Below are 8510 nucleotides of genomic sequence, written 5' to 3' on the forward strand. Positions count from 1 at the left end.
GGCGACGTCAGGGAGGGGTCAGCGCCGGAAGCCCGAAGACGGACGCCAAGGGCTGAGGCTGGTGGGCACTGCTGGACAGGAGGAGGGGGCTTTGGTGGGGGTGCAGGAGGGAAAGGGCGGGGAAGGAACAGCACCCCCTCTCCCGCCCTCCCACTGGCCTGGCCCATGACAGAGGAGGGGCCCAGGGCGCCAGCTGCTGCAGGGCCGCACCCCGGAGGGACCGGGACGGATGTGGCCCCCCGTCAGGCTGAAGACAGCCGACAGGCATCAAGCATCACAACACTGTGTTATGTGTTACCATGGGACACATGGGGGTGAGCGAGGGTCACTTAACCCATAGTCACGGACGGTCACAGGAGGTGACAGCTCAGGAGCACACGAGGAGCTGACCCTAGATTAAAGGATGAGAGGCACGTGCTCGCAAGGTAAGCTGCAGGCTGGTTCGGGCATCGGTGATGGTGCAGGTAACCTGGAGGCGGGGGGAGAGGGGACAGCTCCTGCAGCAGTTCAGGCTCGGGATTTCGGTTGTTGGGGAGCACAGATTCGAGAAAGGTCTAAGAGGTGAGCGGAAGGAGGCAAGGGAGAGGGTGGAGCCAGGGACGCCACCCAGGGGGGCAGCTAAGTGGATGGTGGGGACGAGGAACATACAAAGGACAAACTGACTGGGGGGTGGTGCTGGGGCAAGGAACTGACTTGCACTTGGTGAGGGTTGGGTTCCTGGGGGACCCAGGGGCGGTGGTGACCGGGGTCGGATGGGTGGGCTGCAGTCTGAAGGATCCTCGGCTGGCGCGGGAGGCCTGGCATCCAGGGCAGTGGGCGGCAGGTGCGTTGAAAGCTTGCCCAGGCGGGAGCGTAGCCCGAACCCCTGGCGAGGCTAACGTTGCAGGGCCAGGCGGGGAGGAGGGACTGGGAGCCACGGCCGGAGCACGGGGAAAAGCCAGGACAGATGCCCGTGGAGCCCGAGGAAAGCAGTGCTTCCAGAAGGGGCGAATGCGGCCCAGGGTCAGGGTCCGCTGGCTCCATCCAGAGGATCATGGCTGACGCTTCCACGGGGCGGGCTGAGGGTTGAGCGGGGGACGAGGCCGAGGAGGCGGCATGGAGCAGACAGCTGCTTCGGGAAGGGAACAGAGGGAAGGGCCCAAAGCTGGAGAGGGACTCGGGGAGGAGGAAGGAGGTTTTTAAAACGTAGGGACATTTTCGAGCAGCCACAGAAGTCGAGCGCGCACTACGACGAAGCCCCACGTGCCCGCCGCTCAGCCGCGTCAGTGACCAGCACGCGGCCGACGCTGCTGCTCGCCGTTTCCACCCACTTCCCGCCCCGGGGTCCTTTTGCAGCACGTCCCGGACCTCAGACTATTTCATCTGTGACGTTCGTGCTGCGTCTCTGAAAGATACCATTTTAAACACAGCCACAATACCGCCGTCGCGGCCCCCGGAACCGGAACCCTTCCGTAAGAGCCCTGGGAGTCCGGCCTGTGTCCTGCCTCCTACGAATGCTCTGGCTCTGAGCTTCGCTCGTCTCAAACGGGGATTCAAACAGGCCACACGTGTGTTGTTGGAGGCGCCTCCCGTGTCTCCGCCGGGAGGTTCCCCCAGCATCTCTCTCCGCCCCGGCCATCCGTGGCTGCTGTTACGGAGGCCACGTGTCTTGCATTTCCTTCGCTCTGCATGGCACTGACCGCATCTTCACGGCATGGTCTGACGTGTTCTTTCGCCCCCAGTATGTCCTGAAAATGGCGCTGAGTCTAGAGGCTGGATCCGATTTGTGTAGAGTCAAGGCGAGCACGTGGCCCCGGCGTCTCTTGTCCAAGTTCGTGAACTCTTTAGACGTCGGAATTCGGACAAGCGGTGAACCTGAGACACCCTAATTGCATTCTCGTTTTCCTCCTTCGTTTGCTAGCGCACTCCGGTCACCAGAAACCTCTTCTCGTCGATCGTCTAGTTAACTCTCAGGTATGGCTTGTCAAGGAAACAGGATACATGCGAAATTCCTTCCTTCGTTTGTCATTTTTCAAACTAATGCGTTGGTTTTGTAGCATCTTTAGAAGTTATCAGCGTGGTTTTCTTTTGCATTTTAGGATACGCACTGGTGGACTGAACCGCAGTTGGCGTGTTCTGACCCACTGCGGTACACTCCTTACTGAATCTCACCCCCCTGTCTGTGGCCAGTGCGAACGTCTGCTAATTGTCTCAAGTCCTTCTGACCTTGACAGTGTCCTAACTCTCTCTCGTGACAAGGTGTGAGCTCATCTCGTACAGCTCCCGCTCCGGGTATGGGACCCGCCCCTTCTCCCCGGAGGCGGGGGAGAGAGAACGGGAGCTGGTAGGCGCAGGAAAGGGACTCCGCGCTCAAGGACACGGGTCCCCTCAGAGGCAGAACGACAGGGATCCACACTCCGAGGGGGAACGCAGCCACAGGGCGGAGGAGCCGCGGCGTGCAGACAGATGGCACTTCGTGGGCGGGAAGGCATGAGTCTGTTTTCCCTTTGTTGCAGAAGGTAAAGCCAATTGCTGGTGTTGGAGGGAAATGGTGAGGATTTGGGAAAACCGCTGAGAACTCGAACTAGAGGATGGCAGGTGTTGCCGGACGATGGGCTGGAAGGCAGCGAGAGGAAGAATTTCTATCGGTGTCGACCCGTGTGAAGGCGTGAGCGTGTCTGTGAGCCCACGGGGTGCTGGACAAACAGGCGAGCGGAGCCAGCTGGAAGGAGGGGCGCTTGCCGTCCCCCTAACCCGCAGTGAGGACTTCCTTCTTTCTTTTCCTGGTCTTAAGAGGCAATTCTGACACCTACTGGAAGGTTTGGTCATTCGTACGACAGAGGCTCTAGGAACTCTTGAGAACCTTATGTGTGCAAAACGAGGCTCGTGCTAGGAGCTGGGGTTGCAAGAGAAGTAAGATTTTTGAGAAAGGACTTCCTGTCCAGGAGCTCGGTCCCCAGGTAACCTGCAGCTGTGGCCGTCCAGACTGGGAGCACGGGCCCCAGGGAGGGCCAAGGCGGGCCAAGGGCAGGCCCTGCCCTGCCATCCGTTGTCTTCCTGAAGGGAGCTTTGAGGATGCTGGGCTTTGGAGCCAGCGAAAGTGTCTCGAGCTTGGAAAGCATGAACACATTACCCATGATTTGAGAGATGCGGAATGGCGAAATCAGGACCCGTTTACACAACACGAAGGAGCTTTGTTTGACCTCCACCAACGGAAAGGCAGGGTTCCGGCAGTGTGGGGTGCTCACGGTGAACACGAGACAGCCCTGTTCAATGACAACGAGCAGGGTGAAGAGTGTCCCACTAGGAAGCACGGCCCGCGTTCCAGGCGGACGAGAGCCCCTGTGCAAAGGCGAGCACGAGACAGCCCTGTTCGATGACAACAATGAGCAGGGTGAAGAGTGTCCCACTAGGAAGCACGGGCCGCGTTCCAGGCGGACGAGAGCCCCTGTGCAAAGGGCCGGCTGTGGCCCCATCCCGTGTGGAGGCGCAGGCCCGGCGAGTCCTGCCAGGCCCAGAGAGGAGCTGTCCAGGGTCCCGGCCCTCAGGCTGCAGAACGCTCCACCCGCTCACGAGTGAAAGCGCCTTCTCCCCCAGGGGTTCTCCTCCGGGATGGGGAGGGCCCCCGGCAGCAGCCTTGAACACCCTGCACAGTCATCCTCGGGGCCGACACCTGCTGGTCCCACCGGGTCACGGGCAGTGGGGGAGGGCGTCAGAGGGCGGCCAGCAGCAAAGGCCGAGGGCAGAAAGCAGGAGCCTCCGGGCTGGCAGATGGGGAGCCTTTCAGCACTGATTGATTTTAAAACTATGGGGGTGTCTTTTCGAATAAAAATTGACGTTAAAAAAAGAGAAGGCTTGGCTTAGCTTAGGTGATGGCTTGTCAGTGGTGGGACTTTAGACCCTGCGATACCTAAGTTTGGGACCCGTTTTGGGGAGAGGAGCTTTGCATGGAGGAAACTGCTTATTTGCAAAGGTGGCGCTCAGCAAACTACCCGTGTAGGGCAGGGCGAGCCACTGCCTCGCTCTGGGCCCTTGGCCCTGCTCCGAGAAGAGCTCTCTTGCCTCTCCTGGGTCCACGTGGTCACTGAGAAACGCCACGTGCCTGGGGCTGCCGGAGGGGCTCGCCCTCAATGCGGGCCTTGCATGCCCGCCAGGCGGGCTCCCCTGTGGACTCCCCTCCGGGCTCACGTGTTGCCCGAGCCCGCCCGCGGTCGAATCTCCTTCACGTGCAGCCTCCAGGTAGTATGAGGTCAGGAACGTGGAGACAGGAAGCTGACCCAACAACGGAGGGGACACTCCCTCCGCTGAGCTAGTGCAGGTGAAGGGGATGAGCAAGTTGGGAAAATTCTCTCTGGTCTTCAGCAAGGCTCGATGCTCCTCAGTCTGGGCGTGGTTTGGTAAAACATACGGCTTAAACGGAGGGGCTGTACTTTAAAGCTCCGTTTGGGCCCGCATTCGATGATCTCTGAAGAAAAAGCACTTTCTTTTTAAACAGTGTGGTAAACACTAAGCCCGGGCTCGAGGGAGCGACTGCTCCTGCTCTGTCTACCCAGCAGCAGAGGTCCTGCCACCAGGGGTGCCCGTGTCTCCCCCGCCTGGGTCTCCCCCGCCCAGGTCTCCCCCGCCCGGGTCTCTTCCCCGTCTGGGAAGTCCGCCCTGCATGGCGAGGCTCTTTGCTCAGTCAGCCGAATCTACCCCACTCGCCAGGGGGTGACGTGCGCGAAGCCGGTCCCCCCTAACGCCCCCTCAGCACTCACTGTGGTCACAGGAAGGCTTGGCCCTCCGCCCCTCCAAGGAGCCGTTTTCTAGTTCATTTAGCGTTTAACTTCTGGGGTTGAACGTTCAGTTTTAGTCCTTATAACTTAAATCCTTTTTAAAAATAGTCTTGCGTACCTCAATAACAGATCTAACTTATTGGCTAGGACGTTCTCTCTTTACTGTCACCTGGGATCACCTGTTTGAATAGCAGTCGTGACTGCACAGTGTGTCGTGGCCCAGGAGGAAAGGCTGCGGGTCTGAAACCTGAAGACGCGGGTTCGAATCGTGATTCCGCATTTACTGCTGGGAACGTCACTGTATTCTGAGCGCGTTTCCTCCTGCAGCTTCCCGGGGCTGACGTGAGGCGAAGGAGGTCACGTGTTAGGACGTGGGCTCCACGGGGGGAGAGATATTTTACCTGTTTCGTCCATCAGTGAATCCTTAGCACAAGGAAGCAGGCCTGGCACATGGAGATACTCACTGAATCTTTGTTGCTGAATGACCTGTCGCAAGTGTGCCTTCGATCTGTGAGTCCGTGCACAGATTCCTGGGATACTCCAGTTACTGGAGAAATTAGTACTTAGACTAGCACATTCTAAATTAGTCTGAGTGTGTAACGATTCTAGGACATATGTTGGGAGCTGGGGCTGAGAAGGAACTGCCGGATCTCTTCCATCAGCTTATTTTGTTGATTTGCCATTTTATTCTAAAAATGGAGCTTGATCCCCTGCCGCCTCATCTTTAATGTAAATCTTGTTAAGGGCTGGTTATGCGGCATGAAGTTCACAGAGGTTTTAAGCCGGATATGCCTACAGAGTGCCCGTGGATCACTCCCCGGCCGTCCTGCTGCTGGCAAACGCAGCGGCGCCTGTGAGAGAACACGACGTTGCCGTGTTAACTGAGGGCGGCTATCGAAGCAGAGCCCAGCCGCTGGTGTCCACGTCCTCCCTCGAGCGCAGGGCAGAATCCTCCCATTGCCCCCGGCCACCTGCACTTACTAGATGTGTCCCACTGGGAACGTTGCTTAACCTCTCTGTGCCTTGAGGTAGGGCCACTGAGCACTGCTATCTGTGAGACACTGTCCCTGTCACAAAGATGAATAAATAGGACAGGCAGCATGCTCGGTGAGCTCATAGTCTAGTGGGTACAAAACTACAGAGAACCTCAAGCCACACAATCTAAAAATGCCCCCAAATCCTTAACACATTATACGTTTTTTGGTGTTAGTTTTAAAACTCTTTTAGAAAAAAATACATTTGTCGGATATTGTCATTTTTTGACTAGACCCGGGGAATTGATCAAAGGGACGACTGATGAGGTGAGATGAGGTTTACCAAATCGATCTCGCCGAAAAAGCACATATTTTTACGTTTCCATTCTTGGTCGGTGAGGAAACGTTTGGGGTCCCTGCACCGAGATCCTGTCCCCCATGCCACAAGCAAACAGCACTAAGCAGATGAGTTCCAGCACTGCCTGGAAGGGGGGGCCCGGGACCTGGTGTGGCCCGAAGCGGATCCCAGCCTGGTTCTTTTCAGAGCCAGCTCTCAGTGCTCAGATGCCCAGATGTCAGTCTTAGGACACCTAGCGCCACCTGGCAGGTTTAAGACGCTCCCGCCTCTCATCTTTGTAGAGGGCAAGGGACGGGATCAGTCAGCTCTCCTGGCTGCCGCGTTGGGTCCGCAGCTGCTTAGGGGCTTGTCCTATGTCCTAGCAGCGTATCCTCCTGGGGAGGAAAGACGTGCAAATGAGCAGCACGTCGGAGCCGTGCGAGGGCGGGCCAGCACCCAGAGCTGAGGAGGGGCTTCCGGTGGTCAGCTAGAGTGCGGGTGCAGAAGGCACCCGGGAAAGACCCCTGAAACAGTACTTCCTCAATAACACGAGGGAGTACAATGTCGTTCAGTAACGCCCCTCACCTCCTTCGAACCTGTATTAAACCTTTCCACTCTGTCCTTGAACCTTGACCGAGTCAAGATTATCCTGGTGTAGCCTTAAGGTGAAATACTAGTCACTCTTTTAAAACACTTTTGAAGAAGTTTCGACATATTTGCCACATCATGGTACGTGATCATGGCGAGTGATAAATGAAACGAGGTACAAAGATATATTCATTTGAAAAGCCAGGAAAGGTTCGTACCAAAATCCAGCAGCAGCCATCTCCGGGGGCTGAGGTCACTGCTCATCCTTACTTTCTGCTTTACACGTCACTGTCTTTTTCTGACTTGCTAAGGGAATTTAGTAATTTAATAATCTGAGCTTCGACCACGTGTCAGGCTCTCATTATCTTATTTGATCCTCGTGACCTCCCATCAAGTTGGGCAGGGCCGGCCTTATTCTGAGAAAGGTGTGAACGTCACGCAGAGCGCAGCCTCCTGAGACGCGCCACCAGACGCGTGGTAGGAAGGGGCTCGAAGCGGTGAGGACAGGCGTCCCCAGCAGTTAGTCTGGGTGAGGAATTAAAGCTGAGGAACTGTTTGCAGCAGGGAGAGAAATACGGACTCACATTTTGGAAAGAGGGAACAACGTACACAGACAGATCGATGAGGGTATCCCATAGAAAACTCATCTAAATGACTAAGGATAGTTAATGTAGATGAAGAACAAGCCTTTGGGGAAAAGGGCTTGCCTTCACAAAGGATCAAGGAAATACGAAGGAAAGGTGCCATGAGACGCTGTTTTGCCCACCAAATTAGCAGAGAAGGAAAATGACTTAGAGCAGGCAAGGGCGCAGCGGGGATGGCTCACTGTGGGCGGGGCCGGGCTCCACCCCAGAAGGCAGTGGGGTACCATGCATCTAGTCTCAACGCTCCGTCCCCTCAGCTGGCTCCATAATTTCAATCTACATGACTGAATTTTAGGGTGGATTTGAGATGCGGACAGAGACATGTGCATGCAGACCTTCACAGTGATTCTATTCATTCATCCATTCATCCATCCATTCATCCATCCATTCCTTTTCGGGAGCATGTTCACAGGTGTTCCGTTGCATTCCTTTGCTGTATCACTGACCTATGTGAACGTGTAGTCTGTATGCATCAAATATAATATAATCAATGACTTAAAAACCAGAATTACATATACCGCATTATTTTTATGGCATCTGGTATTTCCAGAGCCTTTTCATTCTCATTATCTTATTTGATCCTCGTGACCTCCCAGCAAGTTGGGCAGGGCCGGCCTTATTCTGAGAAAGGTGTGAACGTCACGCAGAGCGCAGCCTCCTTCCCGTCCCTTCCTTGGGGAACCCGATCCGTCCTCAGAAGGGGCAGCCCCTTGTACCATGGGGTCTCCCGCCGGCACTACTGGCCACGGCAAGGCCATCTGTAATACCAGAAGTAGAACCGACCTTCCACATCCACTAGCAGGGGAGAGCGACAGCCATTTTAGGACGAGGGACTGACATGTAGCCAGTAGGTATCAGTCTGGGTAATTGTTTTTTAACAGCATGGATCAACGCTGAATTTGCCCCAAAATGAGTCTGTAATTTTTTCTCGTTTCCTCATGGCCTCCCTAATATATGACCTAGGGACACAGCATACTCAGCTGTAGGTCCTGAGAGAGACCCTAGACAATGGAATCCGATTTAAGAATAAAAGAACAAACTCATCAACCAGAAAAATAAAAAAGTAAAAAATTGACGTACTTTACTTTTTTCTTTCTTTTCCAAGGGTTGCATAAAGTACAGCTCTGCGGCAAAACAGTGTCTAACTTTCAATCTGCGAAGCACATGTTCACTGAGCACTTACTATGTGCCTGGCACAGGGCCGTGCGATGGG

Source organism: Pteropus alecto, unplaced genomic scaffold, assembly GCF_000325575.1.
Source record: "Pteropus alecto unplaced genomic scaffold, ASM32557v1 scaffold97, whole genome shotgun sequence".
Taxonomy (NCBI): domain Eukaryota; kingdom Metazoa; phylum Chordata; class Mammalia; order Chiroptera; family Pteropodidae; genus Pteropus; species Pteropus alecto.